This window comes from Brienomyrus brachyistius, chromosome 19, assembly GCF_023856365.1.
Source record: "Brienomyrus brachyistius isolate T26 chromosome 19, BBRACH_0.4, whole genome shotgun sequence".
Lineage (NCBI taxonomy): Eukaryota > Metazoa > Chordata > Actinopteri > Osteoglossiformes > Mormyridae > Brienomyrus > Brienomyrus brachyistius.
The window spans coordinates 4,589,107-4,601,485 of record NC_064551.1 but is presented as its reverse complement, the minus strand read 5'-3'; the positions used below and the strand labels follow the sequence as shown (position 1 = coordinate 4,601,485).

Here is a 12,379-nt window from a genome sequence, read left to right as displayed (position 1 = left end):
CTCTTCAAGACATTCCTAGTGGATTGTGACAATCAGACCGCCACCTTCCCACCCAGTCCTGTTGGAATAATATATGAAGTGCCCCCCAGTCAACAAAATATATTGAAGGTCACCCCCCCCCCCCCGCAGTTGGCAAAATCTCTATAACTCCCCAAATTATTTTCTCTGTTAAAGTAGCTCTCACTGTAAAGAAAAGGTTAGGAACCGTCGAGTTAAACATAATTATATCGCTGCAGGCCTATGAAAGTGCTGATGGTTGGCTGAATAATCAGTGGCTCTGTTGGTGCGTTATGCTGCATCTCAGAGGGTGGAAATCAATGACACTTAAGCTAATTTACACACTCATTTCCGCAAACATTTGCATCATTCCAAACATGACCGATGCAGAGACTGATGTGATCTGTAGTTGGGGGTGGAGTCTGCGTTATGGGGCGTGATAAGGTGGAAATGTTATGTTTTATCACAAATCTGTAGATAATTATTAAGGCACTTTTCATTTAACTAGTAATTTATTTCACAATCCATCTTCACCTCATGTATGCAGAGAAAATGAGATCGGATAATTGAAATGTCAAAATGTCAAATACGATATCTAATTAAAAGTCAAATAAGCCATGCAACATGATTATGAAATTAATCAAGTGCTTTTTCATTTTGCCTCTATTTTGAACATACGTTTTCAACAGTATAATTGAAAAACAATTTTTAATTATGTGCGTATAGTAAAATTTATTTTTCGGCAAGTCTGAGAGCGCAAAATAATTATAATCATGTTGCTTTTCAAACAATCAAACAATTACCACTCTTCTGTTTCGTGTGTGTGTGTGTATGTGTGTATACACACAGACATACTGCATGTGTATATATATATAGACACAGAATGTATAAAAACACACACACACATAATTTTTGTTCTTTTTGGAAATCTAGGCACAGGTCTGTATACATGTCAGACTCTTTAGTAATTTGCTTTTTTCTGGCAGACAGTCTTACCTGGAGCCTGACAGCTTCTGGTAGCTTCCGGTGTTTTTCTGCTTGACAAGCATCTCGCTGCCGCACTCTGCTTAAAAGATCTGTCCGTCTTCGTCATTAGCGGGTGACGCTATACTTTCAAACGTAGAAATTGCCCTTTCCTGCACTGCCAACTTGAACTAAACCCCAACTGCCACGCGGAATGGGTTGTGAGACGCTGCCTGAATATCAACTTGGTTTTTGATACGCAAAACCACTGCTGGAATCATTTTGTAAAGATGCACTTCGAAAATGAAAAGCGTTGACAGCTAAATGTGCTGTATTAGCCGGTGTATTAGCCGGCGTATTAGGTGCATTATCAGGCATCTTAATTAGTGTTATTTTACTTCGTGTAAGATGGTGTTCAAATATTTGCTCGGGACTAATCTCAGGGATGACTGCAGCTGTCAGGACCGGCATCTGGGGTGTACACCGTGCAGTGCTGGTCAGGACCGGCATCTGGGGTGTACACCGTGCAGTGCTGGTCAGGACCGGCATCTGGGGTGTACACCGTGCAGTGCTGGTCAGGATCGACATCTGGGGTGTACACCGTGCAGTGCTGGTCATGACCGGCATCTGGGGTGTACACCGTGCAGTGCTGGTCAGGACCGGCATCTGGGGTGTACACCGTGCAGTGCTGGTCAGGACCGGCATCTGGGGTGTACACCGTGCAGTGCTGGTCAGGACCGGCATCCGGGGTGTACACCGTGCAGTGCTGGTCAGGACCGGCATCCGGGGTGTACACCGTGCAGTGCTGGTCAGGACCGGCATCTGAGGTGTACGCGATTCTGTTCCATCATGTCTGCAGCTCTCGTTCCCCTCCTCCGTTGACGCTTTGGGGGGGGGGGGGGGGGGGGCTCTTGGGACCCACACCGACCTCATTACAGCGGCTTCAACAAGAAAATGAGTCGCGACCGGGAACCGACCCTCTGCCAGCGGCCCCCCGCCGCCGCCGAGCTGCTAGACGAGCTTTCCGCTCCTGGCTCCCAGACCACCCATGGGATTCATATCACTGTCAGATGTCAGAGATGGGTCTCCCAACTCCTGCACTGTGGCGGAGGGACCACTCTGGGAGGGATCAGAGGGGGTTGTGGATGCGTACACCTCGACCCGCATCCTCCGACCACGCCCCCATCGCGTGTTCTCATTACACACCAACACTTTAATTAGTTATACAAGTAATAGCACATTAGATTCTGTGATTTATTTCCTTTTGCATTTCTGGCCCGGTCATGATTTATTTATGCGGTTATAATGTGTTTAACCAGGAGAGAATCCATTGAGACCCAGGAAGCCAGACAAAATTAGATTTAGATCGCTAACAGAAACAAATTAAGATAAATAAATGGGACGAATCTTAGTGTCTATTGTTCATTATGTCAAGTAATGGTTTTTTGGTAGTCATGGTGATAAGCACATGGGGCAGAGCTGAAAGCTTGCTCCCCCCCCCGTCGTTTGAATTGCTATATGGATAAGAGGCAAACTTATGAAACTTGTGTCGCTTCCAGAAACACATTAAGCACTTGGGCAATTTATAAGCTAGCGTCACTGGTTACTGTCGTGATGTGGTTGGCGTCAGAGAATGTCAGTGTCTTTGAGAGCATTGTCCACGGGGCTTCGGGCAGCGATGCACGGTTATGTGTGCGCCGGTGCTGGCTTACTGGCCCGGCATGGTGTCCACTGAGGAGAATGATATTGGTCCAAAGGTGTCATGGTGGCTGATTTATTCTGTCATTGTAAACAGGAAGTTAAGGTGGAAACAGGAAGTTTATTGCAGATAGGGGTGAAGGTAAACTGTTGTGGGAAGTTGCTCTTTGGCTATGTTTGGAGGACAAAAAAACCTCCTAGAACTTAGTTAAGATCTTTTTGCATCAGACTGTTTGGGTTTATACCGTTGCCTTTACAGTATGCTGTGCCAATTCTGCAGCATTCTTGTCAAAATAAAACAGCTTGTGCCCAAAAGGGCTGCTTTGTGACTTGCTGTCTCTGACAGACTATCTGCTGTTGTTTTCTCACTTTAATACCGATATAGCAGTGCTGTCATAATGATGCATATATAGTTTGCATTGTTATGTCAAGGTTTGTTAAGCCGTGGAGTGGTCATGTGACAGCCCGGGGAAATCGTCGTGACAACTAGATGAACCGGCTTCCTTCCACGGTAACAGCGACGTGGGAAGGAAAATTAGCTTTTCTATTGGATTTGTACACTAATAATTTACATATAATTGTCGTCATTAGACTCACAAACATCTTGGAGAGTTCTTGGGTGTCCACACTGAAAAAAAATTTAAAAATTCTCACAGGAAATCAGTTTTTTTTTTTCTTCTAAATACGAGAATGAGGTTTCAGAATGACTCGCGCTCCTGCTCTCGGATTCCGTCGCTCTGCCAGGAGAGACATTCGGAATTGGATTTGGAACTGGAAGCTATTACTACAGAGCGGCTGGAATAGACGAGAAGTGACAGGCAAAGGCCGAACCGGCCCTGGGCACCGCGGCCCTGCCGCCCGGACCGAGTAAATAACCGAGCGTCACAACTGCAGCCTGGCAGCTTATGAGCAAATAAGACCTGCCCAGTGAAATGCGGAGCTGGCGGGCCAGTGGTCCGCAGGACTGTCTGAGGCGACCTGATAGGTTGCGGCCTGCCTTCTGCACGGTGTATTTCACGGCTAAAATAAAGCCGATCTGGGATACCTTCATACACACGACCTTTATCTAACTCTGATAAAGCACGAATGGACTCAACACATCCCTTGCATTTGAGTCTGTCATTTAAGTCAGTGGTTCTCAACCTTTTTTGCACTGCGACCCAATTTTTACCAATCAGTGCCTATCCCACAAATCTGATTGGATGTGCCAGTGAATTTTAAATTAGGCATCTGCGGTTTGTCTTCTTGGATTGGTTGAGTGTGTGTGCTAAACATTTGCAGACCCAAGACCCGTTTATACTGGTTAATTCTAGGATTGAGGCTGGGAAATCTGATCGTGGATCAGCATAGGAGCTCGCTAGTTTTGAAATGCTTGCGTTTCCACCTCTGCCTCGCGACTCTTTCAGATGTTTCAAAGCAAATTTGGGTCGCGACCCATGAGTTGAGAATTGCCGATTTAAGTTAAGCATGAAAATTAAGCATTTCAGAATGCATTCGGGACACTATAGCCATTTTTTAAACGTTCCCTCCATGTTAAGAGAATTTTGTCTGACTATGTCTACAGTTGTATAATCCAGGGTTGAAGTGTTTTTAACGACTCCTCACCCCTATACTGTTTGCTATATGCCCATAGTGATCTCTGCATCTTTGACAAAGGAGGGAGAACAGATGAAGAAAAACATGATGCGTTAGTAAGAATAATTGTGACGAAAAGAAAATCCCTGCTTTTCCTATCTTGTGTCCAGTGTTTCGTAGGATAGGCTCCAGGTTCACAGTGACCCTGTTGTAGGTAATCAGCCGGAAGATAGATGGATGCAGCATACAGTATGGATAATATCTACGCTTTACAATTTAATCATAAAACATTATGGTGCCGTTTGATTTTCGTTTTTGTTTTAAACTTGCTCTCACTGCAAGACGGAATATGCTGTTGTGTGTTTTACGTTCTTGGTATGGACAGTCCATAAAATAATTCTGAGCTTATTGTTTTACTCTGGTTAAAGCAAAATGCAGTCGTTTCACAGTGTTCCAGTTAAAGTACAAATGTCTGCCTGCCGTGTGCTGTTGACTGTAGAAGATAATGCTGAATGAATGACAAAATCTCAGGCCTCGCCTTTGAAAGTGAAATGTGAAAGAGACCCCAGTTAATACCGCCTCGCTCGATTTATGCTTATAACACTAAGAGGTGGGAAAAAATAAGAAAATCACACAAGAAAATGACTTGAAATCCTTTCCCCCAGCGCCTGCAATGGCACATGAATATCTAGTTAGCACAATTTTTCATTGTGCCTTTTTGCAGAGACAGTCATTCAAAATAGAAAGGTGACAAGAAATTAAAAGGTTAAAAAGGGGCCCTAGAAGGTTGCAGAGCTTACAAGCCCTGAATCCAGATGAATTGCACAGTTCTACGAGACGAAACTTTGCAGTAAATCCTGCTTATGGTTGCGCTTTCCATTCCCCCCCCCCCCCCCCCCCCAAGAACTCTATATCCCATTGGCCAACTCATAATTTGGGTATGAACGTTTGAGAATTCTGAGTAACTGCCTGCCCATAGAGTGATTCACCATCAATTTCCTCGTCGCGTCAGACTTTTGGAACAAATGAGCCACAGATGATCGGCCTGCTCGATTACGCTATCGTGTCACTTTGCTAATAACTCAGCGTGGGGAGATGGAGAGGGAGGGGGCCCAAGCTAATCATCACTGACTCACACCAGCTGATGATTCGCCATTCTTGGATTCGTCTCGAGACGTCTGGCAAAAGGGCAAGGCGATTGGACGTGATGCGTGTCAGTTATTTTCTGCCAAATGCTGTATACGGAACATGCTATTTTGATTCTTCAGAGCAGGGTGATATTGGGTAAACGCAGTCAAAACATTTAATTACTTAAGCTTAAACCCCTATCATATTTTAATTTGAACTTGGATCACAGCTATTATAGCCTATTTGAAAAAATATTAGGAAAATGTTCAGCACTTCTCCTTTTGGTATCAAAAAGCACATTTTAAATCAACAAAGGTCGACGAAAGTGTTTAACAAAATCAAACAAAACAAAGGAAGCCAAATAGGGATAAAAACAAAAAGCACTGATTCAAAAAGTTATATATAAGTAAAACATCACTAAGTCTTTTTTTTTACAAGGTTGTTACAAACAAGTGAGGCAATTAGTAATTCAGGATAAAAAAAAAAAAAAAAAAGAATCCCAGAGGTTGCTGTTTGCTAGAGGAAAAATCGTGGTTATCTGATTTTCCATTATTTAAATTGATTTGTCCTGGAGTTGAAGCAGGTCATTAACAGCTACCAGAAGACAGCCTTTATTGAACCTTTTATAGCCCAGAGGGTCTTGGTCTTACTCAGCCTGTCAATATTAAACTCTAAGTTTTGCATTTGCCTTTTTAAATATAGTGGTTTCCCTTTTTTAAGTTGGTTAATGCGAGGGTTGTGTTCATTTATCAATTCGGTGTAAGGTTGCAGGAAAGAAAATCCTAAGGGTCAGTGATTGTTTTGTTGGGTCTCTTACTGTTAATGTCATTATGAGGCTTGAGGGGCTTTCCTGAGGATTCCCTTCTGCAGAAAGATGGTAGTGCTGTAGCAGAACTCGGCGTGGCCAGATGCCAGGATGAGGTGGGCATGTCAGTTTGTGCTTTCGGAAGCATCACAGGAGTGGACGGATGGATGGATGGATGGATGGATGGATGGATGGATGGATGGATGGATGGATGGATGACAGTGACAGAGGCAGACTTAAACCGAAGTGTTACTGCAGATTATATTGGAAGGATTTGGTCTGTGGAAGTGGTCTTCTGTCTGTTAGAACCACAGCACACTGCTTACCCAGCAACTACTGTGTCCAGTATGTTCAAGCAATAGTTTAGTGGAGTGAAAAAACCACATTGGCAGGCCTCTGATAGCGGAAAAAAATCGCATGAAGGAATGGGATTTATTTATTAATAACAACATGTACTATTTATGACTTCCTGTGTGGGTTTAATGAAAACAATATAATTTCTGAAATAACACGTGAAGTAGAAAACTGTATTAATATTTATGCCACTTTTGTGGCGCAAACTGACACCGTTTGCTTGAAAAGACTATTAACGCACTTGTTTGTCTGTGGTTCACTGTGTCGCCTGTCAGTCATCAGCTGAAGTAACCCTTTCCAGTATTGTTCAGCCTGAAAGGAGTTTTGCCTGCGTACAGAAAGCCATCAGACACACGCGACCGACATGTCAGCCAATAAATAAAAACAACCAGGGTTAATAAAACGCTGCAATGATTTCCCTCGTTTAATTTGTTGCTTGTTGTATGTTGTCTCTTAAAAAATAATCATATTCATTACAATATTTATGGAAAGTTATAGTAAATTGAAATGGCATAATAATGTGATTTAATAATTTGTGAGAAATAATGTTACCAGTATTTAATGTGTTCAGAGTGCAATGATAAGAGGCAGATATGTGCAGTTCTACTGACACTAACCTTGCATTTATATGGAAGTGGAGCTAATGACAATAGTTTTTAAATGGATCTTTAATGCGTTTCTTAATATAAGTCGTGTATCCATATAATGCATTCAGACACTGCAGACACCTTGTGGACATTATGATGCAAACTGGCTCCATTCAGATGCTGCTGCTTTGTCTCACCTTGTGCTTCCATACTCACAGCTTGTCAAAGTCCAGTCACTCTCACTTGTACATTAGTAATGCATGATGACTATAGGATGATTGTGTGCATGAGTGTGTGAGCAAGCAATTAGAACCTGGATGGATGGATGGATGGATGGATTATTTCCAGAGTTGATGAAGTGCACACCGTCATACTGGGCAGTTATTTGTGCACTGGTGTCGTTCCTGCTAGCTTGATGTTACCATGGTAACATTTCACGGAACACCATATTAATACCACGGTATACCCAAAGTGCTGCAGCATGCCATGTCACTGTAATACTGCCCAAGCCTCATTAACAGTAGGTGAACCTCTTGACCTTGCATGCTGTATGTATTCAGTTGCATCCACATGATTTGCTATTTGCAGGAGCTGGCTGTTTGCGTTAAGGACTAGGGGTGCCTAATTAAATGAGCGTGTTTTTTAACAAAAATATACTCGATTATCATCATTACATAACAGTCCAAAAATAGCCATAAAGTAGCCAAACTGAAATACAAGTGTGTAAATAAGTCTCACGTCATGTCAGACCGATTCAAACCACTAGGAAACGGAGCCCAGCAAAGCGCAAACTACCGTGACATTCGTATTCTTAATTGAAAGCCACTCACTAATTCTGGAAAAAGGACTTTCTTCTGCAACTTGATATTATTAATCTGCAGGGTGCTTCCAGTGCCTATAGAGATGACAGGAAAAGTTTACTCTCAACTGAGTTCTTCAAATTAAACTGACATTAGTGCACAGCTGTGCCAGTCATTTCATCTCTGCTTCCAAATCTCTAATTCTCGATTCCACCCACCCCGCATTAGTCACTGCAGCCAAACCCGCAGCCAATCAAAGGGCTCGCGTTCATTCCTGTGATTAATAATTTGCTATTGCCGGTAGAGCACTTTTATAAACTCCAAAACTAACAACATGCGACATTTCTGAGAGCATATTGCAACTCTCCACTGCCAAAGTTCACATTTTTATACCATAATACATTCTTAAGATATGGTTTGAATCATTATTATATTTTTTTCTAATGAAATAACTAAAGATGGGGGGGGGGGGGGGAACTGAACGATGTCTTTATTTTGTAACATCAGAGGGCGTTGAGCGTAGGCGTAGAATGTAACAGGCAATGAGCCAAAACCGTGTTAATTTGGAGGTGATTCAATAATGCAGCTTGGTCTCGAGGAAAAAGTTTCATTGTGGCACAATGCATTATGGGAGCGATGTGCGAATGGAGGGGAGACAATGCCACAGGGACCCTTTGGAAAAGCACGGAAGAGCTGGATGACTCACGGGGCTGCCTGAACCCCGCCTGCTATTGGTTTACCTCGTCGGTGAGATTAAATCGCAGGCATGCAACACGTAAGCTGTTTTGTCTGTAAGGTATGTTCAGGCTAATACCACTCAGCCTCAGATACGACGATGACGTATGGAAACGGCTGGTGTGCAGATGATTTATACCAGTGTTTCTCAGCACAGTCTGCGGAGAACCTTTGCCAGTTCACATTTTTGCTCCCTTCCGGCTCCCAAAACGCCTACGCCCAGGTGTTCGCTGTTATTGTTTGGTTGGTTCAGGTGAGTTGGGTTCTGAGAGGGAGTATGAATTTGAACTGTCAGGGGGCTCGGGGCACTTGGTAGAAAACATTGATACCTAGTCCAAATGGACCAGTGTGAGTTTCTTTCCGGTGGCTGGAGTGCCTGGAACACTATGTATAGGATGAGCAGAGCTATCTGCACTATACTGTATATACAGGTATATATATAATGTTTTTCTATTAATGGATGTAATGTGAATGATACTTGGCATTTCCCATCCTGCAAGATTAAGATCCATGTCTTCTTCAGCGTGGAGTGGCCTTTCCACAAGTTAGACACTGTAGAAGAACGTCCTTCTTCGCAAAATCCATTTCCGTTGCCTGCGATGGGTTGGCGCCCCATCCTGGGTTGTTCCCTGAATTGTGTACGTAGCCTCTGGGATAGGATTCAGATCCCCCCCCCCCCCCCAACAATCCTGAATAGGACAAGCAGAAAATGGATAGATGGATGGATGGATGTTTCCATTACAGTTTTGCAAATTGCTTCTTGTTCAACACGCCACAAAACCACCTCAAGAAATTTTTATGATTTTTAAAGGTATTCTCTTTTCTGTAAATGTGCTTCCATTAACATTTTTTTCGTTTCTCCTTTTCAAAATTCACAAAATCTCGGTCAATGAAAACGTCTGTTCAGTCTGTGTTCAAACGTGACGTGTGCCTGTTACAGGAAACAGCTTGAAATATGTGAAGCCACACAGACACCTCGCTTTATTTACTGATAGCTATGGCACACAGGTACTATTAACACAACAGGAAGGAACTCAGAATTATAGCTTTTGGTCCTGGAAACTGGGACCTACAGAAAAACAAATGCTCTTTTAACGTGCTGCTCTGAGGTATGAAATCATCGGTTTGGGGATTCACATTTCTCCCTGCCCAGTAACACAGCACCGCTGTTAAATGCGGCTTGCCTTTATGAATAATGCCCAGCTGTGCTAATTTCAGACTAGGCAGAAGGAACAATCATCTTGCCAAAGCCTGATCATCTGATGCTAAGTATTCACCCCCTGAAAGACGTCTATATAAAGGACTTTAATCTCAGAAAGGTGAGGTCAATGAATTTGCTTTTGTAATCACAGGACTTAACAATAATTAAGCAAATTCGAGGAAAAATTCAGATAGATCTGACTACACAGCAAGTCTTCAGATTCTCATTTTGTCTCATTGGGGTATCGTGATAGACAACACGAAACCTTTTGACAATCTTCGTAAGATCGATTAATTCCAGCTGCTCTCCACGCAGTTATTCCTATCAATCATGTCATGTCCTGGGGCTTCTACTTCAGTTCCATCACTCCCTGCCTGTAAGGGACTGACATTAGGAACATCTATCTTGGGAAACTACAAGCTCATATAAAATAAATACACCCAGGTTTCTCATTCAAAGTCTTTGAACTTTGTGATTTACTGTGTGCTGGGAAAGTAGTGATAATCTATACTGGGCAGTACCTACTACTCCCAAATTAAACAATAACATGAAAAAATATTAATTACACAATCAGAGGTGGAGATTTCAGATCCAGACCAGTATAGTGTGACTGTAACTCTTTATACTCATCTGGTTGGTGGAAACAAATTCTTGGTCTGGATTTGTACTATCTGGGCCTGAAATCTCCACGTCTGACTGACTGTGGTCGAGTACGAAATCCAGCCACAAATCTAATGAGCCCAATATAAAATGGATAATGAGATCCGGAATCAGTTAAGAGTTCCATGTACAAAATGTGGTTTTGCCCTGATTATACTTTTTACAGTATGATTAAACTAAAAGAAGACAAGTCACACTAATGCAGAGAATTGCATCATGAAATTCAGAGAGAAATTATTTTATGTTTCGAGATCAATACTGTCTTCTTATTTTAAAGAAGTTAACAGTTGTGTCAGACCCTGCGCAGCGCAATGTCATCTTTTGACATTTAGGGAAAATTAACTTGAAACCACAAGCTCATGAAACGTCAGATGATTCCCCATTTTCAAAATTCCTGTCTAGTTGTCTTAGCCGCGGAAGAGCAAGTTGAGTTTTTAATAAAAATTAACTCTCTTACAGCATCTACTGTGATGTTCAGTTTCATCTCTATAATACTCTCTAATATTACCAACTAGTACATCACTAGCACTGTCTAGTTTAGCTTCAGTATTTCTTTGTACCTCTGCGTCTCTGTTCGTTTCCTAATTTGACCTGTTGGGATTTCCCAGCATTTACGGATGCTGTAAATGCAAACCTTAGTATCCATAATGTGCATTATTATCTCTGGAAGAAATTCCAGTGCATGTCTGAGTTTATAATGGGCCGAAAGCCCTGAAAGACAGCACAGTACATATTTTGTTGTGTGAGTGAGGGTTGTGTCTGACGTGGCATTCAAATGCAGGAAGGAGGCATGAGCATAAATGGCTGTATTTTCCAAGTGTTTTTTCTTGTGTCGCTGAATGGAGTAAAATGGTCGCGCCGCGTTCTTCCAGCGCCATTACCGATCGAATAATCAGGTCACGGCCTGTTACAGTGGAACACCAGCTTTGCTTCGAAAGGTCAGTCTTCACTGCCAAAGGGCTCGAGGAAAATGGCTGTTTTCCTCCTGTGAGACACCATCAAATATTAAAATCGCCTTAATTAAACTGTGGCGTATTCCTTTCAGGAGTCGCCGTTGTCTGCGCGGGTAGCGTGCCGTGGTTTGGCCACACGACACCTCCGCAGGTGCACACACGTACCTCGATGTTTAAGCCAGCCGCTTGCTGTAAACGGGCAAACGGTTGATTTGTGTGACGGCGTGGAGCTTCACAGTCCGCCTGTTTGGCTGTAGTTCCTCCCCAGAGGAGTGAGTATTGATGATTCTGCTGGGGGATGGTGGGGACTGTTTCTGACCATTAATCTTCCCCATCAGCGCAGGATGTGAAGACAGAGGCATCGCAAAGAGGGTAAAGCAGAACCTTCCCTGCTATTAGGGGATATGATATCGATGGAAATCGCGTTTTGAATTCTGTTCTCCTAAATGTATTTTATATTACTTGTGTAACTTGCATGATTTTCCTCCCAATTATTGAATCCTGAATTCTAAGAATTATACCCGAACTAGCGTTTCAGAAACTGATTGCACCCTATCTGATAAACAATTTGGAAACCAATTAATCTCAATAAATCCTTTTCTTTGTACAGGTGTACTGTATAATATGATTTTTCTTCACTTATATATTCCGCTGGAATGATTTCTTGGACGATTGTAGGATGACAGATGGATATGTGTCATGTTTCACCTATAAACGGGGATAACAGATTAAATCTCTGAACGATCTTCAGCTTCCTAATGTTTTCAGGTTATCAGATATTGTTGTATAAGTTGATCAAGCAATTAAAACAAACCTGAACGGGCCTTGTTTTTGAAGGTCGATTTATGAGACCTAACGTAAAACCATTCTTTGCGATATATTTTCATATACATGAAGTGTAGTAATGAAAGCATTTTATGTTT

The 12,379-nt window shown here is 42.5% G+C and overlaps 1 protein-coding gene across 1 annotated transcript in view; it reads left to right on the top strand.

Moving 5' to 3' along the window:
- Positions 1 to 12,379, top strand: part of nkain2 (sodium/potassium transporting ATPase interacting 2) — a 120,997-nt gene that overhangs the window by 57,392 nt on the left and 51,226 nt on the right. The window lies entirely within an intron of this gene.